This window comes from Podarcis bocagei, assembly GCF_964188305.1.
Source record: "Podarcis bocagei genome assembly, chromosome: 6".
Lineage (NCBI taxonomy): Eukaryota > Metazoa > Chordata > Lepidosauria > Squamata > Lacertidae > Podarcis > Podarcis bocagei.
In genome coordinates, this window is record NC_138130.1 from 81,226,951 (window position 1) to 81,238,998 (window position 12,048).

The window sequence follows — 12,048 nt, forward strand, 5'->3', positions numbered from 1 at the left end:
ATAAGAAGGGCAAGTGGGAAAGAAATGACTTGTAAAAGAATGTAAATCGCACCGGGTTGTTCCTTTTTTCACTCTGAGCTGGTCCGATGAGATTGCAGATTAAGAAAAGGGTGTGCTATGTGGTGTATTCAAAATAAATTAAAGTTCTACATTAATCTAAGCATATTATATTTTTTCTCTTAGCCTGCCTTAGGCGATTAAGAATATATTAACTTTTGGATTAAGAACAATAATAAGAGTTTTTAAGTGCACAGGCAAAAATGTATAAAATGCAGTCCATATTTACATTGCTCGAAATGGAAGCAGACTTTGTTATTTACTAACAGGGTTTGGCGACAGTATCTCCAATAGCACCTTAAAGACCAACTAAGTTAGTTCTTGGTATAAGCTTTCATGTGCATGCACACTTCTTCAGATACAGTGTATCTGAAGAAGTGTGCATGCACACGAAAGCTTATACCAAGAACTAACTTAGTTGGTCTTTAAGGTGCTACAGGAAGGAATTTTTTTATTTTGACTATGGCAGACCAACACGGCTACCTATCTGTAACTAGTATCTCCAATGGCAGACAATGATAATGGGAGCTGTACTCCCAACAGCACCAGGAAAGCCATGGTTAGTATTGCTCTAGGCAACTTGCAACCCTCTAGTTACTGTTGGACTCCAAGTCCCATCTTCCACTGTGGCCAATGGGCAGAGATAATGGGAGCTGTAGTCCAACAACATCTGGAAGGCCGCGGCTTCCCTACCCCTGGCTTATGTTAATGTTGAGAAATGTGGTTATAAATTCAATGTGTAGCCACTCTGGGAAGATATGGAAGCTCCCTGGGCTTATGGACAGTGCAAATTTAAACTGATTAAGGCCTTTCATCTTCTCAGGGAATCCTGAGGATCCTAGTTCTTTGAGAAGGGACCAAGGATCTCAAACAGAAAGTTTTCTGCAACTCACCAACTGCAATTCTCTTCTTCTTCTTCTTCTTCTTTTTTGGGGTGGAGGAAAAACCATGACAGTTAAAGTGGTATAAGGTTGATGGACATTCGTGGTGTACTCTTTCTCCCTTGTTTTTTTCCTTACGATTTGTGGAAATACATGCCAATATTGCATAGATTGGTAGTTGTATGTTTACATTTTTGAAAAGAACAATAACAGGAACTATAATTTTTAATCCCACTTTAGCCACAAAGCAGGTTTTACATGAGTAGCAACCTTATAAAAAAACACACCAAATACTCAAAAAAAGAAAGAGAAACTTATTTTACAATATTATGTAAAAAGAGCAAAAAAAAAAAAGTGGTATATTGAAGACTACGGATGAAAGCCTATGACTTGCACATGGAAACTAAGCCCATTGAAATTGTTGGGATTTACTGTTGAGAAACATGCACTGGACTAGACGGCACTGCATGTTTACTTGGCAGTAGAGCTTATTGAACTTCATAAGACTTTCAAGTAAGGCTGATCAGAACGGGGCGAAGGAAGGTGTTGTGACATCCGGGGCGGGCATCGCTACGTACAACGCATTAGAAGTGTCATTGTCATCTGTGAAATTGATGCCTGCTTATTAAAAGACTCACGCAACTTGGGCCCCCCAGATTTTTCTAAACTGCAGGTCCCATCACCACCACCAATTGGCCATGATGGCTGGGGATGATATGGGTTGTGGTAACACTTGAGGACCCAAGGTTGGGGAAATCTACGCTAAAGGGTGCAATTACCCTTGCAGCACAGAGTAATCTTGAAGATCAGCTGAAGAATAGCTATTCTAATATATCCATTTAAAGCATTTTATCCTCCATAAAAGGCGTTCCAGAGCAGCTTGAATAAGATCAATAAAGACAGTCTCTTCCTGCAAGCTGTTTCAGGCAGATTCCATAAAACCACAATGACTCATGATTTAGGTAGCAGTCCCAACCCCCCTAACTAGGAGTAAGCCCCATTGAATTCAACAGAGCTTACGGTACTTATAAACAGAAATGGATTGTACTGTTAAATCAGGTAGAGACCAATTTTAGTGACAGGTTACATGTTTTAATTAGACCCTCAGTGTTACATTTGAATTGTTAGGTGGCTCCATCTGTCAATTTTTGATTTCTAATAATGAAAATAATTTATGAAATGTCTTTATCACCCTCCATCTGAGGATCACAGGGTAGTTTACAATAGAAAAACACAAAAATACATACCATAACAAACATAAACAATGCTCCTCCCCTACAGTTTAAAAGGCCATATGTTATTTAATTAGCCAAAGACCTGGGAGAAGAGGAAGATTTTTGCCTAGTGAGCCTCCTTGGGGAGAGCATCCCCAGTGCCGGATATACATATAAGCTAAACAAGCTATAGCTTCGGGCCCCCCTCTCTTGAGGCCCGCCCCAAAAAATTAAAGGAAAAAAACCTGGATGCACATTTCCAAAATATAAGATAAAAAACAAATAAAATAAAACCTACATACAGCAAGTGATTTGTGGTGTGTAGGCTACTATGATGTAAGTACAGTGGTGCCTCGCAAGACGAAAAGAATCCGTTCTGTGATTCTCTTCGTCTAGCGGTTTTTTTGTCTTGCGAAGAAAGCCCATTGACAGATTAGCGGATTAGCGCTATTAGCGGCTTATCAGCTTATCGGATCAGCTGATAAGCGGCTTAGTGGCTTAGAAAAAGGGGGGGGGGAGGAAAAAAACCCCACAGGAACTCGCAAGACATTTTTGTCTTGCAAAGCAAGCCCATAGGAGATTCGTTTTGCGAAGCACCTCCAAAACGGAAAACTCTTTCGTCTAGCGAGTTTTCCGTCTTGCGAGGCATTCGTCTTGCGGGGCACCACTGTAATGGTAAGTAAATTACCATATAGCATATATTCAACACAAAAAACAGTGCCAATTTGTTGCTGCCAAAGGACAGCTGCACATATAAAGGGCCCCATTACCTTCAGTAGCTTAGGGCCTCATCAAACCTAAATCTGGCCCTGAGCATGCAGAAAAGGGTCCAGGTCGGTTCATATGGGGAGAGGTGGTCCTTAGATTGCAGACTCTTCAATTGTCCCTATTTTTCCTGGGACAGTCCCAGATTTATAGAAGCTGCCCCTGTTTCTGATCTGATCCCAGAATGTCCCGCTTTTCCTTAGGACCTCCCTATTTTCATGGAAGAAATGTTGGCGAGTATGAGACTGTAGATCGCTTCACCAGATGTATGAAGTGTTATCCTGAGTTGCTGGTGCGTACATATATGTGCACGTGTTTGTCTGTTTTGATATATCTATGTGGTTGCGCTTGGGCAAAGAATTGTAAAGGAGCAAGAAAAAAACGAAATACCAAAAATCCACATTGTTAGCAGCGGCTATTCACAAGGCAAACAAAAACAGCATTAGACGGCACAGACCCGTCCAGGCTGAACCCCCCAAATAAGCAAGCCTGGTATGACATGTCATTGCCCATTGCTCCCTTCCTGCCTTGACGAGCGCAAAGCAGAGGCGGCTTGGGCCGGGGTCCGTCCCCACGAACGTCCCCTTCTCTCTCCCCCCGCCCTCTCCGTCCCTCTCGCGCTCTTTCTCTACAGCTGCCCCCTCCTTCCCTCCCCTTATCTCTCGGAGCCCTTCTAGTGACGCGGGAGATAATGAGACACAAGCGGTGACGCTTTGAACTTGCCTCCTCCTCCTCGCCCGGGGCGGGGGAGGAAAGGTAAGCTGCGTGCATGTGGCGGGGGAGTGGAGGGTACAGCCAGACCAAGAGAGGAAGGAAGCCGAGACGCAGCTGGCGCGCTTCACAGCCCTGCCCTCGGAACACACCCTTTGGGCGGGAATGCTGAGTGTGGAGCGGGAGAGGCGCGCGCGCGCTCAGCCTCCTGGGACGCGCCTACTGGTGCCCCGGGCGCCTTTCCAAACGTGCCAACACTGGCCCTGGGCTACTGCGCCTGGCTTGACCGCCTCAGCCCGCGGACGCTCCTGTCGTCGTCGTCCCTCAATGCCCTTCTCTTCAGACGGCAGCGGCGCGCTCGCTTCCCGCTCGGCGGCGTCCTCCCTGCCTCCCTCCCTTGCTATAATAAAACTGCCGGAGGGAGCGGAGAAAGGGCGAAAGCGGCGACGCCGGCCGTGAGCCGCTCGGAGTCCCTCCCTCCGCGCCTTATTCCCCGCCCTCGTCGCCTGCGGCTGCCTCCATTCACTACCGAGGAGGAGGAGCCGCCTCGACGCGTAGAAACGAGACCGCCTTGCTATGCAGCCAGCCCTGCCAGTTCCAGCCGTCGCCACAGGCAGCACCTTTTCGGCCCGCTCCTGAGATCGCGGCAGCCGGCGAGCGCGCAACTCGGCTTCACGCGCCATTCCTCGGCCGCCACCGCTGCCGCGCGCTCCTCCTCTCTTCCTTTTCCACCAGCTGCTGCTGCTGTCACCGTTTCACCAGGAACTTGACCGGGCGCAGGCGGGGTGAGTAACCGGGGTGACCCCCAGGCAGCGGTTTCTTCCCCGGCGCCTCTGCCCTTTCTTTCTCCTCCAGCCTCTATACATGCAGAGTTGGCTAGATCGCCTTGCTAGGATGCCCGTTTGAGCGGGAGAGTTGGATGGCACATCCGGAGAGGTGGGGAATCGGGGGGCGGGGGAAGCCCCGGGAACACGCGGGTCTGGTTCGCCCACATCTCTTTTTCTGAGCGAGATCGCGCTGCCTGCCTGGCTGGCTTTTCCGCCCGGCCCGGCCGCCTTCTCACTGAGCGAACATGTGCTCCGGACCTCAGCCACATGCTACGCGAGGAATCCATTTTGCGAGCAGCGTGGTGCATGATGCAATATTTATAGTGTAAGTCACGGCGTAGAGGAAGTCGGAAGGGACGCCCTGCCTAGGTAGATCGAATCGGGGATCATGCGGCTGGGCTGGGGGTGTTCAGATCGCCTTTTCGTTTCTCCCCCCCCCCCCCGCAATTCCACCATCCCCTTTCCACATTGCGATTTCCAGAGGGTGGGCAAACTCTCCCCTTCCCCAACTGCGCACCGCAGGGATATGATGGGCTGATCTAATTTGGCTTTGGGAATGAAAGGCGTCCTGCCTTAAATGGCGCTTTTTTTGGTTCACACGTGTGTGTGTGTGTGTGTTGTTGCGGGAGGGGCGAGACATTACTACAGTGCATTTCCGTCTTTGGTCTTAAGTGTTTTTGGAGGGGACTGCCCCAGGACTACAGTATTAGCATCTCTCATACTTTGGCTCGAGATATCCTTCTGATGCAATTCACCTACGGATTACGTTAGAAGTTGTGAGCCAGTTATTTACGGTAAAGAACCTTCTTGGCCTTCCTTGCCAATAATAGCAAGGGAGCAGAGGGGCAGGGCTAAATAAATCCAAGGCATAAGATGTGTAGGAACTGCTGCTCAGACTCATGTGCTGAATTCTCTGCTTTTAGGTCGATGTTCTTCCAATTTTTGTGGTGTGTAATCAGATATTCCTCCTAGGTGCTAGATTCCTTGCTGCTTTTAAAGAAACCTAAAAACTAGAACACAAGCAGTTGTAATGAAGCCCAGATAAGGCAAGACAGAATGCTTGTGTTTGCCCAGCATTTAAAGCCATAAAGTTGGTTTCAGTGACTTTCTCTTGCCTACTGCCTCTAAACTGCAGTGGAAATTTTGAATGTGTTTTGGAATGCACGGATCCAGTTTGTTTGCTTAAGTTTCTAAGGGAAATTGCTGCTGTTAGGGGCAGGAAATCACATTAGGATAGTATCAAGGGATTGTTAATCACCCTTGATGTCTGATGGCTTTTTAAGCTAGCTGTTGTTGCCAGTTACTATAGTGGAAATATGCCACATTATTTATTTTTAAGAGTGAATGTACTATACTTTCAAGAATCACAGTTGCTCAAACATAAAAGGAACAAGCCCTCAACAAATCCCTTCTAAACTCTTTGGCAGGTTTGCACTAACAGGGTGTCATTTGAAAGCCAATACTTATGCAACTTTCATTTTTGCAAAGTTACTTATGGTGCTTGGATTCAAATTCTGAAGTATTGCAAGTAACCCATAGCGCTCTATTGCCAGACCAAAAGCTGCCTAGATAATCTGATACCCGAGCTGCAACACCGCTAAACCAGTGGAAGCCAGAGGAGAACTTTGCCTCACAGTTACTTCTAAGCGGCTGGATGATACCCTTGGCTTGTGGGAATTGGGTCATAAGGGTATAAGCAGCCACGTCATCAGAATATTGCCCTTTATAGGTCAGGATTGCATATCAGAAACCCAGTGTGACTCTTCAGGGCTTCAACAAGGGTATGTTATATTCTGCAATTTCCTTTATACTGAAAATTCTGGGGAATGACGGTACCGTGTCCGCTATGAAAAGCACATCCTCCTTTTTTGTTTGTATATTGATATCATTGTGTATCTTTTAAGTTGTCCAGTTTTTAAAACAGACTTGTTTTCATTTACAGGTATTCTAGGTGTTGTTTTTTTAAAAATTGACACATTAACTTGCGTTGAGTTTGCTTTGCAATAAAAGCTCTCTGAAGTAATGTTTAAAGTTGTTCCTCTTCTTGGTTTGCTGCTAAACTTTGCATGCTTTGTTGAAGCCAGAGTCACTGGATACAAATAACAAAGCAGTGCTAGCGTTTGGAATGTTTTAGTAACAGGTATCCAAAGTTTCACATACATGCTTGGCCTGGTCAACATTCCTTCTCCTTTGGCCACAGTGAACTGGTTGGGTTGTAACATTGCCATAGCCTTGTTTTGTGAGAACAAGCCTTATGTTTATGTTCTTCCTCCTTCCTCTAGTGTGGTCACGAAGAAGAGATCAGAAGCTTTTGATTATGTTTAGATGCAATTTAGCATTGTGTCTGAACCTGACAAACTTCACAATGATTGGACACAATTACAGATTACAATTTCTAGTTAATCAGGAACGGAAATCTTAAATCTCCTTTCTTCATCTGTGTGTGATGGGGAGTAGGGGGGTTCATACAAGCCCAAAGCATGTAACAACAAACCATAGTTTGTTAAATCTGTACCATGCCCACAATATTAGCTGGTACCAAAATTTCGCAACTCTTGGAATGACCTCACCTGATGCTGAGATAATAAATAAAAGCAGTGTTAAGTGTGTGAACTGCTTCAAATTAATGAAAGCTTCCCTCCTTTTTATTACTTCTGCAATTATGATCCTTTTTATAATGATTATAAAATAATTATGGTGTAATTATATGAGAACAGCTTTGTTTCCACTTGCCTTTTGAGACATTTTGCCTGCAGATGCTTTCTTAGGAACCAATTCAAACAATGTTTTCTCACTCATTAGAATAATCTGTTCAGATGAGCAACATAGCACATGAGCTACTAGGTTGTGGGGCTCACAGGAGTATCTGAAATCTCCAGTATTCATTTCAGAATGTAAGGCGATTCATGCCTTACGATGGTCACATACAAATGGGGCTGTTCACCATACTGTCAGCTGTGTGTTTGCCTGAGGAGCAACTGGCCTCAGGTGTGTTTCGTTGCTTTGATGTTGGCATGGGTCTTCTAAAACTGCTCCAAGGAAGAAGGTGTGGGGGAACTAAAACAAGAAGATATGATAAAATAGGAAATCTTGATGAGGCATTCTGGCAGGAAATGCGCATCAACCTATACAGTGTTGGGACATGCAATAACCCTTTCAGTCTAGTTATGTCTTTGTTTGCTGAGAACTAACAATGACCAGGTATACGGAGAATGCAGTTTTGGCTCTCTTCCTAATTAGCTGATTAGCCTTCTGTGAAAGTGACTCTTTCCCTACTCTGCTTACTTGTCTCATTAACTCTTCCTACGTCAGTGCAGCCTGTTGGAACTCTGGGTCCTGTCCTGCCTTTACAGTGACCTCCCAATTCAGCCTTTAATTTTCTTTTCTTTCATGCTTTTGTTTAGGTTTGTTTTCCTTCCCATTATAGTGTTTCAGCTGTTGGAAACAAACTTGGTGATAGGTAACGGATTAAAACAGAGAGACTGCATCTCACTGCCACTTACTATTATGCCAGCATGCATAAGGATGTAGGAAGCTGATGCACACTGAGGCAGATGGTGGGTCTAGCTAGCCTGGGATTGGCTACACTAGCCTTCCCCAAACTGGTGCCCTCCAGATGTTTCAGACTACAACTCCCATCAGCCTTAGCCAGCAGGCTAGTCTATACTGATGGGCAGCTGGGTTCCAGGCAGGTGTCTTTCCTAGCCCTATGTAGACGAACCTAGGACATTCTGCATGCAACTCATGTGCTCTAGAGTTGAACTACGGGCCTCCCTAAAAATATCTACATGTTGATGCAGAGCCAGCCCAGGGTGCCCCGCTCCTAGTGCCCAGCAGTGCCTCCGCCACCACGGATGTGCCCCACTGCTCTTGTGCAGTGTTAGAAACTCAGATATACAGTGGTGCCCCGCAAGATGAATGCCTCGCAAGACGGAAAACCCGCTAGACGAAAGGGTTTTCCGTTTTGGAGGTGCTTCACAAAACGAATTTCCTATGGGCTTGCTTCGCAAGACGAAAATGTCTTGTGAGTTCCTGCGGGGTTTTTTTCCTCCCCCCCCTTTTCCCCAAGCCGCTAAGCCGCTTATCAGCTGATCCTAAGCCGCTAAGCCGCTTAACAGCTGATCCGCTAAGCCGCTAAACCGCTTATCAGTTGATCCGCTAAGCCGCTAATAGCGCTAATCTGCTAAGCCGCTAATGGGCTTGCTTCGCAAGACGAAAAAACCGCAAGACGAAGAGACTCGCGGAACGGATTCTTTTCATCTTGCGAGGCACCACTGTATGAGCTAGCTGCCAATTGGCCCCTTAAACCAGGGTTACAGTTGCCAGAATGGAATGCCTCATTTTTGGGCCAGAGGGCTCGAAAGTCATATTTTTTTAATACGACTTTTGAGTTCCTGAAATTCATTCTGATTGTGCAGATAAAATATAACGGATAGCATTCATTGTGTGTTGTTAGTGTGTGAAAACAGCCAAGGTCCAAGGATCCCTAGGCATGCTCCTCCAGATGGGGCAGATGGCAGGCACCATCTTGAGGCCCAGGCATTTTCACTTGGTCACAAGTGGCCAACAGCCCGGTGCAAAATGCACCTGATGAATTTTGAGCACTGTTCCTGTGGGCATGGCCTGCCGCTCCCGTTCCCCCCTCCTTCTCCTTGGGTGCACCCCACTGCTACCATGGCGTGTGAGGAGGCGACAGCAAAGTTGAGTGGCGCGTTCCTTGGGTCCAGATCTGCCGCCAGAGTCAACCATGTTGCCTCGCTTTATGGCCCTGTGTTAATACCTGGTTTCAAACTGGAGATCTTTTGTGTGTTAGAAAACACACCAAGGTCAACAGATGCAGATACATTTTTCTGTAGAACCTTGTTTTCTCTGTAACCAGTAAATCAGGAACCTTATTAGTGGGGAGCTAAAGCTAGTGGGGCTGGGAGATTCTTGCAGGAAAACAGCCACATTTGGAATGACTTAAGGAGGGTTGCATACGGCGCTGCAATGCGTAGGTAAGAGTTTGTATTTTATGCAGAGATTTAGTTTGCTTTGTGCTGGGGGTGACTTACTTGAAACAGCTTGCTTCAGTCTAGGCACTTGTCTTCACTGGGAAGCATTTTGCCGCAAGCCAAAGTTTGTTTGGTGGGATCACTGCATTTGTACAAATACAGATAAGCACAGTCTTCTCCTTTGTCAAACAGTTGAACTTGCAACTGGTGACCTTTTAGGTAAAGATCCTCTCATTTTCTGCTGGGAGAAGAGCAGCATTCTTGAGAATCCTCAGTCCTTGATACCTGAGTTGTGAAAGTCCTTGCTTGCGCAATACGTGCTCCATCCCCCTTGAGTAAGTGCTGTAAAACTTGCTTTAAGAATAGTGAAAAGGCAGATCTCACATAATTTCTACCATGGATCTAAGGAAGGGGTGGAGAACCTTTTCTGGCTGGTGGGCCAGATACTTTTCTTCACCCCCTGGTGGAACCACCCACCTGTCAATCAGCTGACATCACACTTTGAAGTCCTGATTGTCAGCAGCCTCCACTCTCCTATTTTGAGCTTCTAGGCTTGGTGCCTTGAGATCTGCAGGGAATGCCCTGCTCACAGCCTCTCCCTACCCCACACCCCCAATCTTTTTCTTTGGACTTTGGGGAGTTGAATATTATCTGTAGACCAACAGTCAGTAACCTGACTGGGGGGGCAAAATGTACTAATTGCATTATTTGTCATAGCAGCAACCAAAGAAATCAATATGACATAAATAATATTAATTGCCTATTGGAGAAATAATAAGATAATACTGTATCCGAAGATAATCCGCTAAAACAATTCAACAACCCAGATAAAACACATTTTTTTATTTGTAGGAGCAGCTGCAGGCTAACAGTGCAGTACCACCTAACAGCTCAGTTGCCCAGAAATACCTTTATCATTTTGCTTAAAGAAGGGTTTTTGCAGCTTCTGTAGTCTTGCTCTGTATTTAGCATTGGGCTCCTGAGACTTCAGAGGCATTTCTCGTTTTCTGTTCCGACAGCATAATCGCTGTTGCTTACCAGGATATAGTGGTGGGGAGGTTGGGGCTGTGTGAGATTGGCTCCACCGGTGCACTTGCAGAGCTCTGAACTTGCCACACCCCACCCATTTAGCTGTACTACCCCAACCTCCTCACTGCCTGGTCCTTTTAAGCAGTAGTGATACTGCAGTTGGGAGGGTGGCAGTGCAGCATTTTGCCAGTTGCTCCAGATGATAACAGGGCCGTAGCCTTTCTAATGCTAGCAGGTGGAGAGCGCTTTCCTAGCACTGCCAAAGTGACTCTGCATGTCGCAATATCTTCTGCAGTTAAAGGAGTGGCACTTTTTAAGCATTGGAAGTGAAAGGGAGACAAGCAGTTGTAGCCTATATACTATGTCTCTGATCAAAACACAGCTCTGAGTTACAGATTGTGCACATGTCCCGCATCTCGGCAGGAAGGGTGCTTTCTCCCTGGATCAGTACAAAAGTTACATTTCTAGATCTCTAAACTGTCTCAAAGGGCTTGTGGCTCTCCGAATTCTTCCAGTGGCTTTCGAAGTCTTTCAGAGCAGATGCTTGGCTAGCTGCTGCTGCTAACTTCCAGCAGCTCCATTGGAGCCACACTTGTTGATTTTCAATAGACAGTAAGCTTGCTCAAGATGGTTTTCCTATATTGGCAAAAGCACAATAAAGGAAATAATGGACAGGAAGATTTCTCAGACAGAAATTCATCACTTAAAGCAGTGGTGCAGCTTTTACATACCGTATGTGGAAGGGTTGTAGCTCAGTAACTGCACTGCATGCAAAATCCCCTAGGCCTAGGCTTAATCCTGGACATCTGAAAACCCTGAAGAGCTGCTGTCTGTTAGTGCAGGCGATATTAAGCTACTGCTCTGACAGCAGCCTCCTATGTTTGTATGACTTCATAGACAATTTCAGTCTGCCATGTGTCACCATCTGGTTCTTAGCACTCCTATTGTTTGTTATCAAAAGTTATTGATACACAGGAAAATAATGCTATCTTCTCCATTGCAGGAGGAGCTTTAACAAAAACTGGTTGTTCCTTAGGTAGTACAGTGGTGCCTCGCAAGACGAAATTAATCCATTCCGCGAGTCTCTTCGTCTTGCGGTTTTTTCGTCTTGCAAAGCACGGCTATTAGCGGCTATTAACGGCTTAGCGGCTATTAGTGGCTTTAAGAAAAAGGAAACAAACTCGCAAGAACTCGCAAGACGTTTCGTCTTGCGAAGCAAGCCCATAGAGAAATTTGTCTTGCGGAACGACTCAAAAAACGGAAAACTCTTTCGTCTTGCGCGTTTTTCGTCTTGCGAGGCATTCGTCTTGCGAGGTACCACTGTACTGTCAAACAAACACAGTGTCCTGGGTAAAGTAATTTTGTTTGGATAATGCACGAGGTCCAAGGAATACGAAGTTTCAAAGCAAATGCAAAACAGTGCGGTGCATGACTTAAGAAACCATCTTTGATTATAAATGTGTTCATGCAAGTGACTTGTAACGCAGGTAGGCATGAACACATGTGGTTATAGGATAAAAGACTTAAAATCATAGCAAGAACAAGTCAATTTATAATTTTCCAGGATGGA

At 45.8% G+C, this 12,048-nt stretch overlaps 1 protein-coding gene across 3 annotated transcripts in view; it reads left to right on the forward strand.

The window, feature by feature from the left end:
• The first annotated feature begins 3,607 nt into the window (after positions 1–3,607).
• The window catches only part of SLC7A1 (solute carrier family 7 member 1), a 37,585-nt gene continuing 29,144 nt past the window's right edge, over positions 3,608–12,048 (forward strand). The window contains exons 1-2 of one of the 3 annotated variants that reach the window (XM_081197955.1): positions 3,609–4,413; positions 6,185–6,236. The gene's annotated coding sequence lies outside the window, so the exon portion shown is untranslated. Of the gene's footprint in view, positions 4,414–4,663; positions 4,781–6,184; positions 6,237–12,048 lie in introns of those variants that run through there. The other 2 variants (XM_081197957.1, XM_081197956.1) reach the window with 2 other exon arrangements.